Raw genomic sequence first — 17,439 nt, 5'->3', positions numbered from 1 at the left:
TTTTTCAAAACTTTTTAGAAAGTCATTAACAACCTTCAGCCCACAAAATTTATATAAAGAAGTTTTTGTTGACTCTGAATTTGTTAAACCTACATTAGTGTGAGATGTTACTTGTTTCTGAGACAGTTCTTGTAAATTTACTTGAAAATGTTGTTCAGAAACACAAGACAGACTGTCTTCAACTTGTAAAAAGATGATTCAAGATACTCATCTCTCTTCTAATGAATGATTGACAGAGATTGCTTGGAGTTCATCTAAGGAACCTTTCCCAAGTAGCAAGTATGGAAATGTGACATATGAAGGAAACATTTTTTAAGAAGGGTTTGGGCATTCGTTCTTTATTTCAGGATTTCAGCACCAGGATTTGAGGTTCTCTTGTTCTCTCTTCCTTCTTTTTTCCAAATGCTCAGATTTGATGTAGGTGGCTAAAAAGGGACTAGATTATTGAAAAACTCCATTATACAGTTTATTGAGGTTCTTTTGTAAATCTGGCTGGTGGTGCCTAAAGAAACTGCCCCAAGTTCTGGTTCTCAACACTTTTTTTCTTCTAAATGGCCCTAGGGGATTTCAAAATGTGTTAACATGTTCTGGTCTTGATAAGTAGCATTTACTGTGTTGTTGCAGTGAACCAGGGGAACTGCAGAGTAGCAAAGCAGCTTGCTCCTTTCAGACAGCATCAGTGGTAAAAGGTTGAGGATAATCCCTAGACGTCCTGACCCATGGGTGCATATTGTAACTGTCGAGGAAAAACGTTCACTCAGCATGTACTGACATGGAAAGTTTCTATTATTTTTTTTTCTAATCACTGCATCTGTCCCACAGACCCTCAGGGTGACAAAGTATTAGCGTTGTTTTGGGCAACCCTTTCCAATAAGCCCCATGGTGCAGAGACTACATGACCACGTAGGGTAGTCAGAGCAGAAATAACAGCATTTTTGTTGTTGTTTTTGAACCTTTTCAGGAATCACAGCAGAAGATAAAATCCTAGTTAATGATAAATCAGTCATTTGCATATTACCTGTTTTTTGAGGGTGCCGTTTGGGTTTTGTTCTTCAGTTGCTGCTTAGCCCAGAGGGAGGCCCCAAGTGCATCTGCTGTGTGGTGTCCCTTATTCTGCCTCCAGCACAAACAATCCTGTGGTGACAACTGACAGAGAGGCCTCGAGATGCTGGTCGGCAATTTCATTTTCATTTGACAGTGTCTGTTTATGGCATAGATGGAGGAAGGGGAAAAATGGCATTATGTTTAAGACCAAGCTGCGTCGTATCATTTCTTTCCCCTATTTTTCTTAAACTCCTTGGTATTTTTCTCTTTCTCACTCTCTTCCCCTGCTCCTTCTCCACCCAGAGCTGGATGCCAATCTTTGCATTGCTGGGTTTTCCCCAGTACCATTCGATGCTTGGGGTGTGTGGCTGCAGGCATGCTGCTGTGCTCGGGGATGGCTGAATCAGTCGCCTGGTTTCTGAAGGATTATCTTTGCCTCTGCGCTGCTAACGTGGTTTTGAATAGTAGCTACCACTAATAATTTTTTTTTTTTTTCCCCTGGTTCCTGAAGTTTGATTTTCTGAGGCATCTGCATACCTGAATCTTTTCCTTTCCCACTGGGCAACTAAGGGCCTAAATACACGTTTGGCTCTGAAGTCTTCAGGCTTTTCTGAAGCTGTATTTTCAAACTTTTCCTCCAGAGCCCCATTGGTGCCCCCTCCTCTTCGTCCACGAGCTGAGGTCCTTGTGTTGTTGAGCAATTCTGTGAGCTGGTGCTGGACAAAAAACACAGTATATTGAGAAGGGTGAGGAGAATGGGGTAGAGCAGGGGCTTTTACCAGTCTGTAACTCTCAGCGGGTGTGGAGGTGTGGGCTGTCATTTGATGTCAGTGGGGACCAAGCTAAACAGCCTCGGACTGCCAGGGAAGAAGGTGGCTTTGGACAGGCAGCAGTGGGGGAGTCCTGGGGGTTTGCTAGTGGTTGCTTCAGCGCTCCTGTTTCTCCCAGCCACCGTCCTCTTTTCTGACCCCCTGGCAGCTCTGCTGGGAAACACCATGGGTGAAATATGTGTGACTTTCCAGAAATGGGGCTGGAAGTTTGACAAGGGCTGCTTGCGAGCAGGCGTGAGACTTGCAGTGCTTCTTCATGATACGTGGGGCAAAAAGCCTGGGAAGCCACCTTCCAAATCCCTGGCTCTCTGCCTGGCTGGCTCCTTTGGCTCCCTGGCAGATGTAGCAGGAGGAGGGCCTGGGCCGTGCAGGGTCTCCTGCCGCTGTGTGGGCTCATCTGCAGCCCCAGGGTGGTGGCAGCAGGCCTGTCGCTGAGAGCAGCTGCCTCCAGGAGGAGGGATGCAGCATCCAGCCATCTGCCGCTGAGGCAAGATTTATGTCCAAATCCCTGGACACTGGGAGGAAGAGGGAGGGGGAAGGACTGTAATTAGTTTAACTGGCCACAGGTGTGTAACAAGAGGAAGATGGAGAGAAAACAAATTATAGGGCAGATTCTGGCCCCGGCTGTTGCTTTAAACAAATGGATCCTGTGCTGCCCTTGGGGCTGGATGTGTCTCTGCGTTGGGGCTTGGTCTATGGAGACGGATGTTTAGTGATTCGGACTGTTGGAGAGATGTTGTGACAAGTAGAGAGATTGACCCCACAAATAAAATGCATCTTTCCAGTTAGTGCACTCCCCAGAGTCCAGCTCTCTTGCTTGTTCCCTGTGCTGCCTACGGATGTATACATTCCCTTCGTAGCTCTTCTCTGCGATGACATGGGGATGGTTGATGTCCACCCGGCTGCTTACAAGGTGGAAAACGTTTGCGTGACTTTCCTAGGCTCCTTAAGCAGAAGGCATAGCCTGCCACAGCTGGCCAGCTCAAAGAAGACCTTTGCTCAACCTCCAGCCTGCTGAGGGCTTTCACATCTGTGGAGGGTTTGAACAGAGAGAGGGCACATCTGGGGCTCTCCTGTGGCAGCACTTCATTGTACCAAAGACATCTCAATCCCTGTCCTAAGGGCTTTTCTTAAACTGAAGAGAAAGAAAAAGGTGGGAGAGGCAGCATCAGCATGCTGAGGAGTGCAGCCAGCCATAACAGATCCTAGGTTTCTGGGCTCTTCCTCAAAAACCTATTAATTACATTTTGCTGCTGCTTTCTAAGCCTCTTATTGGGCTTGGCTCTTTTAAGAGCTAATGCTGGTTTTGAATTCCATGTGGAGGTTACTGCTGAACTATTTGACATGTTATAGACTTTCTCATAAAAACTTACAGGAAGCTTCATTGTGACTTCCCATGTGTTTAACGCATTGCCATTTTAATTTTAATGGCTGTAAAGGAAATACCTTTGTGGAACAGTAACCTTAATTGACTTTCTTTTAGAAAGCCAAAGACAGAGCATAGTTTGTTACAGCTTGCTTTTGATCTGTAAGTGATCATACTCAAGTAGAGATCTTGTCAGAATTTTGCCACAAAAAACTCTTGAGGTGGGGACAGAAGAGTGTGAAAGAGGGAAAAAACTCCAACAGAAAAGATAAGTGTATTCTGGATCTAATGCATGACTGGCATGGAGTTGGAAGGCAGGTTTAACTCCTCTCCTTGACTCAGCAGTCTGTTACTACATCCTACCCCCAATGCCACTGTCTCTTGAGGATATAAATGACTGAGTGTCCTGCACAACCAAGGTACAAGACTGTTATGCACGGTAGGTAGCACCTTGCTCTGCGGGTAGTCCCATCAGCTTCAGTGAAGCTACTTGGAGTGAAAGGTACCAAGCGGTGCAAGTAAGGGCACAGTTCATCAGCTGTTCCACTGGCACCAGCTCAGGGCTGTATGGTTCCTGCTTCTGCTTGATTATTCCTGCTGCCCCTCTGTCAAGAAGCCATCCTAGATTAGTCAGCTATGATTTATCTGATTGTGCTCTGTGAATTATTTGGGTTTGGTTTTTAACCCAGTTTATTTCACAGGACCAGATGAAGTCACAGGTAGGCATATTTTTTAGTGCTCCGCTCAGCTTTGCAAAGTTAACTCTGTCATCCCTGTTATGGGGACAGTGACAGGAATAAGTTATCACATAGGCAATTTGTTTTACTGACTAGCCCACGACTGCAAGTAAAAATTCAGGGTCTCTTCTGCATTTGCAGTATGTTTCCTCAGTCTCCCTGTGGCAGTATTGACCACGCTCTCCTGCTCTTCCATCTCCTCTCAAGAGCTGGCAGCCTGTGAGCTAGCAGTGAGTTGCACACCACTGGTAGATCTTCTGGCCTGACGAGCAGGGTTGAGAGAGAAGGGCAGAGCTGGGGTCAAGCATGCAGTGCTTGGGGCTCGGAGGAGTCCTGCCAGGGAGGTGGCTCCTCAGCTGCAAACCAGCCCTGCAGCCACCCACGTGCCTCGTGACCCAGTGTGTTGCTCCTGCATTGTGAAAGAAGACCCTGGCAGAGCCAAATGACTGTATTGAATGTTTGCTGCAGCGGGTAGTGTCATTGCCAGATCATCTCATGTGAGCTTCTGCCTGGATGTCCTTGGATGTAAACTGTAGGGCAGTGACGTTTTTCACAGTCCTTATGCTTTAATGACAATTATTTGTCACACTTCTGTTTTTGTACTGCTAGCATACAGCAGTGAGATCTCCTGCAAGGCTCAGATGGATATCTTAATTAAAAAAAAAAATCTGCTATACTGTGTATAGATACATTTAGAAATAATTTAAGGGACTTGGAAAGCTGCAGATCTCCATGAGGGTATTCTCTGTTTCAAAGAGATCGCTGCTACTTGTAGCAAGACATCTGTTATCTGAGCAGCCCTGCAAGGCACTGAACAATGGGCCTGTTCTTTGGCAGGCCTCCATAGTCACCAGCATCTAAGAATAGCATATGGAAGATCTCCACTCAATAGCAGTTGATGTTGATGCGTGTGAGCAGGTGCGTATTTTAATTCTTCATCATATGGAGTCTAAGACCTTAGCTGGTGCAGTTTCTACCTCAGGACTACTCTGTTCATAGTCAGATCCTGGTACACCATTGCATGGCTTCCATGTCCCTTGTATTCAGATAGATAAAAAGCCACTTGGAACAGCAGAATCCACTTACCTGCTACCAGCAGCATCGGGGGAAGCTTGCTGATGCAGCTACGCATTTTGTACTAGGAGCACTGTCTCTTAAAATCTTTCTTTCATCTTACCTGTCAGCATCCCCTCCATGCAATGTTGAATCTCTGGTGTATAATAAGGGCTAAGACATGCAGCAACTTTTTCCTTAAGCAGAACATGGATAGTCTCTCTCCTTTGCTGCTCATGTTCCCAAGACTTCCAGGAACTAGATGACTTGGAGATTTCTATGTCAGGTTTGGTTCAAAGTTGCCCTAAAGTTAATGGGAGGAGAAACACATGCACAGCTAAGGCGAAGTCTGCACAGAAATAATGTCTTATGGTTGAAGCGAAAGAAGCTTATAGCTTACAAGGTATTTTTTCCAGTGTTGGCAAGAACTGGCAATTTCGGTTCCACTGGAAACATTGACCTTTTGGTGGAAAAACCTGAGACTGCTCCAATGCAAACTAGAAGCCAGAGACTTGGAGCATTGCATTGGTTTCCCTGATGCTACCGATTTCTCTGCAAGTATCTTCCCAATGCCTGGAGGCTCTGAGGCCCGGGGCTTCGAGTCCAGGCTGGGTGTGCACAGGGCGAAAAGAACCATGTGCCGTTTGAAAACTAATATTTGTGATTCTCTAATTCCTTGCACCCCTGATTTAGTTAGGTTTTCTGAGAAGAAGAAATCATCTGATAACAACCCAACACTAAGAGGCAATAGAAACACCATGCCTGGAGGCTCTCCTAGAGACCGGTGAGGTCTCTGGAAAACACTATAGCTGAGTATATTCTTGTTTAGGGACAAGGGATCAGGGGGAGGGAGCCAGAAATTGGGGTGAAACTTCAGTTGATATGAGCTGATGTCATTTGTGATCAGGCTTTCAATAGCGAGTCTGGTGTAGAACAGGCAAGCCATTGTACAGATGGTCTAAGGGAATGGACAAACAGAAGAAGCGAAAACTAACACAAACAGACAAGTATTTTCTTGTGCCCACAGTTTGGAAAACTATCCTGTTTGGGAGTGTAGTTGCTTCTGAGTGCATTTTCTCTACTAAATGGAATATTTTACAGCTCAAATCTGGTCTAGACAGTTTAGCCACAAAATTTTAACATTCTTTTGAGATCATTAAAAAAAGTTCCAGCCATATTTGAACAAATGGCTTTTCATTGACTGCTCACCCTTACTTCAGCCATAGGACTAAAACTAAAAGGGTCTTTTTCTCCCCAGTGATCTGGCTGCCAAGGAGGAGAAGAATTGTCCTGTGGACTAGATGTGGGGGAACGGGAGGAGGTATTTCTTTTTGATAGCTGCTCGTTTATTAATTCTTAGCCCAGCAGCAAGCTGCAGGGCTTCAGGTTACAGCTCTCTGTTTTGGGGCAGAATCTGCCCTCGTGAGTTCCTCTGTAAATCTCCGGTAGTTCCAACTGCCTCAACACTGATACCACTTTAGAAGTGGCTCCCCAGGAGCAGGCCAGGGATAAAGATTGCCTGTCTCCATTTTGGTAATTGTCTGTCTCGATCCTTAGTAAAGGTAAGAATGAAAAAATGGTAGTTTAGTTAAAAGCAAACAAACAAACAAAAAACCCACCAATCCCAAACCAAAAAACCTACCAGTTAACCTTATATAGTTTCTATTGCTTCTAGTGAGATGGTTGGTATGACTGAAAATAAGCATCCATTTAAGTGCTTGTAGAATTGGGGCCTAGAAAAGGGGTACAGCCCTCAGAAAGCAAGAATATTAAGTTAAATTTGCCTCCTTATTTTCCCAGCCTCTGTTCTCAATAGTGGAATTTGCGGCAAGGACTGCAAGATTGGGCCTATCTTTGCCCTGAACAATAAATCCTGCTTGAACACTGTTCAGTGTTAGGCCTTAAAAAAAGAAGAAAAAGAAAAAAGCCCTGCCCCAGTCTTTCTGATGTACATAGAACTGAGGTTCCAAAGATAGTTTTAAGATGAAGGGTTATTCTGTATAGGTTTTTAAAATATTTTTGCTTTCATTCAGTTTCCAGGAACATTATGAAAACCATTCTTGAAAAAGCCACACGGCTATTTTTTTTCTGAGTTATCTCCAGAAAGCTGTGCCAGAGTGTTCAGGTCCGGACACATAAAGTTAGGCACCTGCTGGCACGCTAGTTCAGTTGCAGGCTGGAGATAGGGCTTCCTCCCCCATTGCTACTGGGGAGTTACTGCTGCCGTTATCAGTAGGAACAGCAGGTATTCAGTGCTCTGCAAAATCAGGCTACTTTTACTTCATAAAGTAAAAAATGTATGCTGGAAGTGTTAGTATGTATTGAAGTCCTGGAGTGTACAGTGGGTATCTGTATGTATTGCACTGCAGTGATTTGACAGGTTTTTAAAACATTGACAGATTTTTATTGTCGTTGCTGTCTCCATGAAAAGCAAAGCTGGGGAGGATTCGTTCCCACTGCAGTTACCGCTTGTATTTCTGCACGTGGCTTTTCACTAGGTCTGTAGCTGAGCCACGGTCTGTGAAAGAGGGCAATGACTGGCGCCTGGAGCCTACGCGTATGTGCCATTTAGGCCCTTGTTTCTGTTTTAGTACTGACAAAATACTTCTGGTTCCTCTGCGAGCATGTGTTTTATTTCCAAATTTTGTGGGCGCCATGGCAGGTATCAGCCAGATCTCCAGCCAGGGGGGCATTTCACAGCCACTGGTCAAAGAATGGGTATGGACATGTCCAAACTCGGCCACCAGAATGAAACTAAATACTTGAATGTGAAGTGAAAAGAGCACTTGTGCAAGATGAATGAAGAGGGAAAAACCCACCTCGAACATTTGTTGCTCTGTGGATTACGCAGAGATCGTGGTATCCCCTGGTCATGCAGAGTAAGGGATGAGCAACCTTCCCTTAAAAGAAATCAGATCATCGGAAGATACTTTTAAGGAGGGGGTGGGGAAGAAATGCACACAGTGTGGGGAAACTTCCCATCTTCTGGGGGTTTCAAAGGGTTTGCTGTCTGACAGAGGTCAGGCCCCAGTTAATGAACTCACGGCAAGTGAGTGAGAGGGACGGTGCTGTTGGGCGGTCAGGTTAGATGGTCATCATCGTCTATTATGGCTGTACAATTTCTGAACAAAAAAAATCTTAAAAATGGGTAAGGGAATGAAAATGTATCCAAGCTTCATGTCTGATTTCAAGCTCTCTCTTTCATCCATCACATTCTCGAATTGGCTCTGATTCTTTCTGGTTGAGTTTTCTCCCTCCTGTCCCATGCTCTGGGGTCAGCTGCGAAGCTCGGTGCCAGCCTGCACGGGCTGTCCTCTGTCGATTGCCCCTTCCCTCTGCCCTTGGATTTCTCCTGTCGACGAGTATATTTTTGCAGTTTTGTGGAGCACGTGGTCAGACTGACAGCTCCTACCAGCGCTTCTCAGGTGCAAGTACAGTGCGGTCAGAAAGACCTTGGTGCGTCCCCTGCTAGCGTCTGCAGTGCTGGGTGAAGTTTATGCTACTTTTATTTTGGGAGCTGTATGTCTCTGAAGGGGAGTGGACTCGCCTGTTGCTTCATACAGATATTAAGTAACCGCCAGTGATGAAAGGATTGCTTTGTTGTAACTGTCATTGTCAGAAAATTTGTCACAAAAAAGTAATTTACTCTTTCTTATCTAATTAACTTTCATCCTGAGGCTTTCTTTTTTTAATAATTTTCTTTCTTTCTTGTCTGGAATAAAAGTTTCAGAACCAGATACTAATACTGATGCTCAACATTTGGGAAAGCAGAGAGCTTATATGAAATGTTCTGACTGTATCATTGACTTTGCTTCACACATCAAAGCAATTCATCTTAAAAAAAAGAAAAAAAAAAGGAAAAAGATAGTGAGGAAAGCATGCAAAGTACAAGAGAAGCATTGTTTAATTAAGAACAAGAATCGTAGACCACTCTATGGGGAATTAACTCCAGAAAATTTAGGAAAACATGTTTTTATAATGAGAACTTAAACTAAACAGATTGTCTCCTTCATAAAAAAGAAAACATTTGATTGTAGGGTATAACTGCCTCCATGAGGAGAACATCTCTGATCCTGGGGGGTTCTTTGCTTCCTGTGGTTCCGCGTTAGTCAGCAAAACTCGGGCAAGGGGGGAAAAAAGCATATTTTAACAGTGAATGCAGTGAAGCAGTGGAACTGATTATCAACAATGTGATAAATCCTCAGTTGCTTGGAGTGTTTATTTAAATTGGATGGGATTCTAAATAATATGCTCCATGTTAGCTGAAAGTTGTCAAGCAAAGAAAGTTGTAGTGAAAATGGAGGCTTGCTTTATGTAGAAGATCAAACGAAATAACCGTCAGCCCATTTTACTTTTGCTGCAAACTGAGATCTGTCAAAGTCTGGGCAAAGGCTGCAGCCCGTGTTCATTTCTTGGTTGAAGCTCGCATGGACTATATGAGACCTCTGTGATTTGGTTCTATTTTTGTTCCATAGCTGAAAGCCAAATGTGATTTTATGGGTTTGCAAAGCTTGCGGGTTCTTGGCTACTTCTGTTATGTTTGACACTAAAGGAGAAAGACTCTGGGTTGTCTATTTGAAATGTTTTTAGCAATGAGATCACTGTAAAACCGAGAGCAACCAGGTTATTATTCTTTGAAATCACATGGAAAAACTTCCAGCTTCTGTGCAGTGACTTGTGGCGAGAGTCGCAGATGGAGAATATGTTTGTACCCCATCCTTTTAATTTATTCTCCGTTTCCAGGAGGCTCGGTATTAATTAGCAAGTGTCTTGGGAGTTTTGCATCATCAGGCCAGAGGAGGAGTGACCGTGTCACTGTGGCTTCAATGTGAATTTGAACCCCAGCTCTGCAGTGTGCTTCTGATGGGACCTGGGTTGCCCAGGTCCTCAAAGTCGAGCACCTGCCTCTCCTTGAAATCAGTGAGTGACAGCTGCCACTCTGCCTGTGAAGGGCTCAACCTTCATCTCTCCCTGCATCAGCTGCTTTCTGTGGAGTGGCAGCTGATTAAGTGCTTCGAAACACCCCTGTAGGGTACAGAGGATGGATGGGTGGTTGGGTGGTGTGCCAGGATGCCTTCCCTAGAGGTCCTGTCTCATTGCAGTATATGGACGTGCGGTTCTCCAGTGTGGCAGGTCCCTGGTCCTGCACTGGGGCTTGTAGTTGAAGTTACGGTATAAATGATTACATGATAATCAGTCCTCCCCCCAGCGGATGCAGAATTTGCCTTAGCAAGATTAAACTGTTATGTTCTGCTTCTCATAAAAACAAGGACACTCTAAAATCAGAGAGAGAAAGCACGGTGTCTTTTGATCACACTTGGATGATTTACACTATTAATTTTGTGGAACTGCTTTAATTCCTTTTATAAACCGGGCAAGGTAATAGTCACAGAAATTTTAGGAGTAAACTAAAGTGTTCTGTGAAGATTAAATGATTTTGATTCCCTGTGGCAGATTAAGTAGTTTAGTGTGGAACATTAATATTTATAGAGATTGGTAGTGATAGAATTGATTTTGATGACTAATCCTTGTGGCTTTGTAACCATTACAGATGTAATTTGCTAGCTGTGTAAATATATGATATCAGTGTATACACAAAATGTTAACACAGTTAGATAAAAAAATACTCAACTGTTCTTATGCTTTTACTGTTTATTCAGTCAACAGTCCTATCTATTTTGCTGTTGCAGAGCGGTTACCAAAATGGCCCTATCTTATTCCAGTGGAAACTATTAGAAAAAATGTCTGTGACCTTTAACAGCAGCAAAATCTATTCCAGTGCTAACACTTTGAAGTAACCTTTTTCAGGATAATAATGTACTATGGTTATGCTGTGTCTGTCTTGACATTTAGTGGAACTTTTATCTTGCCTTTTGAATATACTATTTTTAAAAAAATGCAGGAAAAAATACAGAAACAAAATTCACCTGAAATTTTGAATTTAAATTTTTAAATGGATTTTTTTGGATAATAGTTCCATAAAGATGGGGGAAGAAATAAAAAATCACAGCCTTTTAACATGTTCTCCTAACAAAGGTACACATTCCTGATCATTCACTTACCAGTTGTACTTTTAAGCTTCCTAGGCTCGTTGATGTGCAGGATCTACAGTTTATTTCCCAGTAAACTTAAAGTTCAGAGACTTTAGTCAATTTAGTTACATTGCGTATTTTGAATTTCTTTCATGTATTGATATTTTAGCTTTTAATTAATCTAAGCTCATGCAACTGGCCCATATTACATCCACTTTATTTAAAATGTTTAGTCCCAGACATCTGGCTTTTTGATAAAGGTGGATCTTTAGTGACTTCAGCACGAGTCCTCTTACAAGATAATTGGAGATATTGTCCTGAGTCCTCTAGACCTTTTCAAATCTCACCCAAATTATTAAATATTTCTTAGACAGATGTGGTGTGTTGGAATAGCTCCCTTGTTCATAGAGATTGGAGAGCTGCTCAGAAGAAAATGTCCCCTTGAGGACCTTAAGAATATTTATTCTGGTGCAATGACCAAGTCTTAGGGAGAATAATTTTTAAATCAAGTTCTCCCTACAAAGAGTTTCTCTGTGGTTTTAACCAAAAACTATGTCTGTTTTGTTGTGCATTTACTTACTCATTTTGGTCCAGAAATACAAGTTTGATTGTTACTATGTGCAGGAAGCATTGCTGGGCCACTGAACAGAAAGCCAGAATATGTGGAGCATACTGTGCCCTGCTCTTCTGCGTCCTCTCGTTCTTCTGGTGGGTTCACAGCTCAATTTTTGGCAGCAGTGGCTGGAACAGAACATTTCTCCCTTTTTCTTTTCCCTCCTGCCCTGCAGCTCTTCAGGACGATGGGTCTGTGGAATTCAGGCTGAGGGACGTGCACACGAAACAGTCATATGTTGCAGAGTAAGGGAAATGTGGAACAAACTGGCAACCTAAGAGGTCACTCATTTTTTTGTTTACTTTGTGCACTGTATAATAAAGAAAATACTGGCTGGAGAACAGGAGGCTTGGAGGGTAAATTGGCCAAGATGAAAACTGGATTATAACAACAGTGATTTTGTTTCTTTTCAGCCTTATCTTGACAGGGTGGTTTCTGAGTATTACATTACCAAAGACTGCATATAGAGTTGTACATATGTTCCTTGTTAACATGCAAGGTAAAGCTTCTCCAGCCGAGTCCTGTGCAATCTGCCATGGGTTTTGTTGGATCTGGAGGTCCCAGGCACTATGTGACACATTCTTGATCTTGAGTGCGGTTTATTGGCTAATTACACAGATAGATACACAGACAGACGGAATGTGGGCCAAAACCAGGGAAGGGAAGCCCCTGCGCAGCTGAAGCCTGAGCTGGGTCTGTGCATCCCACATCTGTGGTGGGGTGCTGCAGTGGGCCAGGAGCGGGCAGGGAGGGCAGGGCACTTGCCACGGGCATCTCTCATTGTGGCTGTCCCTTCTCACCAGCCTGCCAGGACTTGCACAGGAGAGACATCCAGCAGGAGCTGGTGCTGGATGACATTCGTCAATGTTCAATGTCGATATCTCTCTTCATTTCTACAGTTTCACGATTCTCTGATTTTGGAGAACCTCATCCTCAGTTATGGTAGTTTAGAGGTGAGGATGGATACCAAATTCATATGGGGAGAAAATATAATGCCCAGACTGAAGCAGAAGGCATCCGCGTGGTATCCCTCCATGTCAAGGGTTTTCTTTTCAGTTAAAATTGTATTTTTTTTCAGAATAATTTTTATGGTTTTTAAAAACAAAGCCAAGATATTCTTGTTTTTTAAGGATCCAGATTGTGTGGATGTTGAAGTTCTAATACTTCATAATCCTGTTCTGTTTTAATTGGATCCCTGTTCAAGTTATACCTCTTACAAGTGTATGAGGGTCTTGACCCCTGCATGGTAAAGTCACACAGCCACAGAGCATGTTGGATTTAAAGCCCACCTAGTGAAGCAGTTCAGTCCATAGAAGACAATGCAGTTGTAAGGCATTTGTACTCTCTTCTATGAGAATCATGCAACAGCAGTTCAAAGTACTCAATATTTTGGGTTTTGCGTTTTCTGTGAAAACCAGATACCAATGGAAAAGTTCACTTTATGCTAAAAAAAACACTTAATTTTTCTGTTACATAAATAAATGCAAAAGTGAAAATTTTCACCTGGCTCTGATTAGGATGCATTTTTTTACTGTTACCAGTGCCTACATTGCCAATATACTTGTTTTTCAGAGCATCGCCAATAGATTGCCTAGCTCTTTAGTGGCTGTATAATGAAGGCTTTCCTTGGCCTTTTTCAGGAGGCAACTTCCCCCCCCCCCCCCCCCATTTAAGCTCCTTTTGTTTTGAAGTTCTTATCTCCTTTTGGCCTCAATTTCCTCTTTAAAGCTTAATTGACATAATTTGCAGCTGTACTCTAGACATAAAACCCACGTGTGCATAGAAGGGGGCAAATACACCACCAGCCTCAGCCAGGGGAGGTGGAGGGATGTTGTTCGTGTGGTGCTGGAGGGTCCAGCCAAGAGGGGTTGTTTGGAGGCCCGAGGAGGTGCTGTTCCCTTGCACCCTGAGGGATGTGTGTGGGAAGACAACAAGGCACCTCCCAGATGGTACTAGAAGCAGGCCTCATGCTGCACGAAGGCAGCTATGAGGAAACCTGGGTCTCCCCCAAAACGGTGCTGGCATGCCAGGGGATGTTGTCTGAGCTGGGTATGAGCATGGAGGACGTGGCCTGATGGGAGGCTGCTCAGTCCCTGTCACCAGCCTCAGCACAGCTGCGCTCTGCCTCTCTTGGGGCAGCTCGTGGGCCAGCCTCACCCTTTTAGGGCAGATTTGTGCTTTTGCTCCAGCCATAGACCGTTCAGAAAGGACCATCTATGAAGTTTTGCTGGCGATGGGATGATGCCTCTAAAATCTTTTCAACTTGCTTTTACAAAACCTGACATCTTGTCTCGCTTTTGTCTTGACACACCGTTGGGTGCAAATATAGGTGCATTAAACCTTGTTGAATTTTTCATCTTTTTCTGAACACTAACATTATTGAAGCCTTTTTACACAGAATCGCTTCTGTAGTTACAGGACTTGCATAACACCACAGCCTAAATTTAAAGAAGTGCCGGGGAGGCATCATCTTTGACAGTCACTCAAGAGCTTAATGCTGTGTGTTTTGCTGCTTGTCTGGGTGAACAAGTACAAGCATCGTTGTGCCCCATGAATGCAAAGACAGGTGCAGGGTTTATTGGCTTTCAGCTGCTTTCTCTGGAGCCCGTTGTTACAATTTTTCTTTCAAACATTCTGGTGAGATTCTGGTGGAAATGAAGGAGCCGTTTGGGGTGGTATAGAGGAGAGAATAGTCTCAGAAAGCCAGTGAGGATAAATTGGGCCAAAGGCCATATCCACCAAAAATCTCTGTTTCTCTGTGTGTATAGTTCATGTCAGTCTAACGGAGTAAACTAAAGTGACCGCCTGATCACTTGTAGGTGACAGTTCAGAGTAATCCTTTATAGCTTATTTACTCACTGGTTTCTTGAGAGCAGAATTGCTTGGAGCTCCTTACTAATGTGAGCCTGTCCTTCTTCACCTCTCACTAGTCTCTTGGAAATAGGTGTTTTTCTTCAAATTAGCTGTTTTCTTACTACTGCTGCCTTACAGTCCTTTTCTTTCCTGTCGAACCCCTCAGCAAGGCATTACAAATGCCATGGTGCTTAGGGTGTGCTCTGTCATCCTTGTATTGGATATTTATCCTCTGCTACTCTGCCTTTCACCCAGGATACTAAGAGAGACAGTGGCTAAGGAAAGATGCAAGCCAGGTCTAAGATTCAAAACTACTCTTAACAGAAGTACAGGAGAGAAAAGCATAGAGGAAAATCAGTCTGGATGGCTTGATTACACTGATGCAAGTGTGTCTTAGCACTCGTGAATGCAGACGGTCCATTCAATGACAGGACTATTCAGTCATTGCATTCGGAAGAAAATTATTTCTTTCTGCCTTATCTGCTGAAAGCCCCTATCTTCATTGTCATTTTTGTGACCTTGCTTTTCTGGAGTGCATAGCTATGCAGCTAAATCTGAGCGTATATGTTATCTAGCTGGAGGCAGTGGGAGCGGAGGTGGGCAAAGTCCTGAGCTGAATTGGGTGAAGTTTCAGTAATGAAGGGGGAAGAGCATTTACTTCTACAGGGAGGAGCAGAGCGTTTTGGGGGCTCTAGTGAAGATGATGTTGGGCATTTCAGTGTCTGCGCTGGTGTTAGTGAGGAATTTGATGACACAGACCAAGTTTTATAGTCATGCTTACACTGATTAGCGCTTCTTGTGAACGATAAATACCCTATTGAAGTCTACAGGCTGTTTTATGAAGAAGTGCAACTTGGCAGCCATGGGTGGGTTCATGAGATGCGGTGTGCATGTACAGTGCAGTGTGAGCGACAGCGATGCCGGCTCCTGACGGAGGTAACAAGGTGGGTTCCTGGCACTGTGACACAGAGAAATGGTTCATCCCCACTTGCAATAACACTTAGTGAAATATTTCAGCAATCAAAATGGTTTTATTACACGTTGTGTACGTTAGGTATTTGCCAATCTTTTATGTAGAAGGAATGGATTACACTGGAACAGGTTGCCCAGAGAGGTGGTAGATGCCCCATCCCTGGAAGCGATCAAGGACAGGTTGGACCAGGCTGTGAGCAACCCGATCTAGGTGAAGATGTCCCTGCTCATTGCAGGGTGGGGTTGGACTAGATGGCCTTTAAAGGTCCCTTCCAACCCAAACTGTTCTATGATTCTACGGTTTGGACATTTCCTCCAGGAAGTCAAGATTTGTAAGAGCTGGGTGAGGTAGGACAGGCTTTTGGGAAACAGAAAAGGAAAAGTAATGTGACTGTTGCTTCTCCTTTCTTACTGATTCCTGCATTTATGCAAAGAGAGATGGAAAACTTCCGCAGAAGTTCTGAAGAAGACTTGTGAAGAAGCTAATACAGAGAAACTAGAAAGACTTGTCCTAGGAAAATGAATGTGACTATGAAGATACTTGCTATTTTACCATATTGGAAGAGAAAAAGAAAAATCTCCTCACAATTTTCTTCAATATTATGTGTTTGTTTCCATAGCACTCTTCAAACCTGAAGAGTAAATGTCAAAAAATGGGTATACGTAAGACCACATAACATGTACAATTTGAAAACTAAGAAGAAAGCACACAACAAAATACTACTAGAATATGTTGGATAAACACTCAATTATCTTAAGTGGGTCTTGTGGATGTTTATCAATTTCCTTGGTTTTGTGGTGTTGAGGAAATACGCCTTTTGGTTTATGCAGCTAATTCAGTAATGTCTGATGTAAACCTACAGAGGATGCTTTCTAGTCCTTTCCAGCTGTAACAACCTCAGTTCTTTGCCCTCATTAGGAGCCGTGGGAAGCCTCTTTGTTGGCTTTCAGACAACTGCTGGGTAGCTTCGCTGCCTGACAAAGGTAGCAGCAGAACAAACTTCTTTGAAGAGTACAGATTCATTATGCATTTTAAGAAGTGCCTCCTCTTTCTAACAAAAATTAGTTTAAACTTGAGAAAGCAGTGTGTGCCAAAACATTAATGTTGGAGGAAAGATTTGCTATCCTCATCGTGCTAAGCTGCATGGTAGCTGTAAAGAATTTCCTCTGTTTTGGGAGAATCAAGGTCTCTTCTGCGATCCGGGTTTGGCAAGATAATTCCTTATCTGTCACGTGCTATATGCTTGGGCAGCATTTTATGAAAATATAGCTCTGAACCTACCTGAGAGAGCAGTCATACTTGCCAAGCCACAAAACGGGTGATAGATGAATGATGAAATAAAAGCCTGAGCAACACCATCCGTTGTCTGAGAGAGGCAGTGCTGAAGGAGCCAGGTGTGCACGTACGGGGATGCTTTGTTATCCGGGGGCTGCTCTGCCAGGGCAGCAATAGGCTGGTGAGGAAGCAGCTTGGATGTGTTATTTATATTTGAGGAAAAGAGTGTTATAAATCTGTCTGCCATGGAGTGCAAGCGTGCCATCAGTTGCCATCATTCAACATCATAGCAGGACACCGTATGTGGTAAATGTTGTCAAAGGAGGCTTTGGGGAAAGTGGAATCCACAATCTGTTAACCACCTCTTCCTGACACCCTCTGTACAAGGCATCAAAAGCCCAGGTAAAGGGTAACTTCCTTCTTTTTTGGGGAAAAAAAATCAGCTAGCGACTACCAGCTTCACAGATTGAAGTTTTTATAACTGCCCTGAACTGTCATAAGACGACCCTCTCCCCCGAAACAAGCAGTAGGAGTAAACAACTGGCCAGCGCACCAGATGCTTTCCCTGATACGCCTGCGATAGGCAGGAAGCAGACTGCCTTGGGCTGTCTGTTACAAGGCAGAACGTAAATAATTCTTCCTAGATGACCAGCATATGAAATG

The 17,439-nt window shown here is 43.7% G+C and overlaps 1 protein-coding gene and 1 long non-coding RNA gene across 3 annotated transcripts in view; one reads left to right on the top strand and one right to left on the bottom strand.

Moving 5' to 3' along the window:
- The window catches only part of CHST11 (carbohydrate sulfotransferase 11), a 171,952-nt gene that overhangs the window by 31,571 nt on the left and 122,942 nt on the right, over positions 1-17,439 (top strand). The window lies entirely within an intron of this gene.
- LOC148054669 (uncharacterized) lies at positions 1,025-7,993 on the bottom strand. Its single transcript, XR_015706579.1, has 4 exons — positions 7,850-7,993; positions 5,155-5,334; positions 1,582-1,760; positions 1,025-1,201 (listed from the first exon to the last, which is right to left on the bottom strand). It is a non-coding gene; the product is annotated as an uncharacterized LOC148054669 (long non-coding RNA).

The sequence above is a fragment of the Nipponia nippon genome, unplaced genomic scaffold (genome assembly GCF_047370975.1).
Source record: "Nipponia nippon isolate SJK-2023a ecotype South Korea unplaced genomic scaffold, ASM4737097v1 scaffold_3, whole genome shotgun sequence".
NCBI lineage: Eukaryota > Metazoa > Chordata > Aves > Pelecaniformes > Threskiornithidae > Nipponia > Nipponia nippon.
The sequence above is the reverse complement of the archived record's forward strand: the minus strand, read 5'-3'. Positions and strand labels throughout refer to the sequence as shown.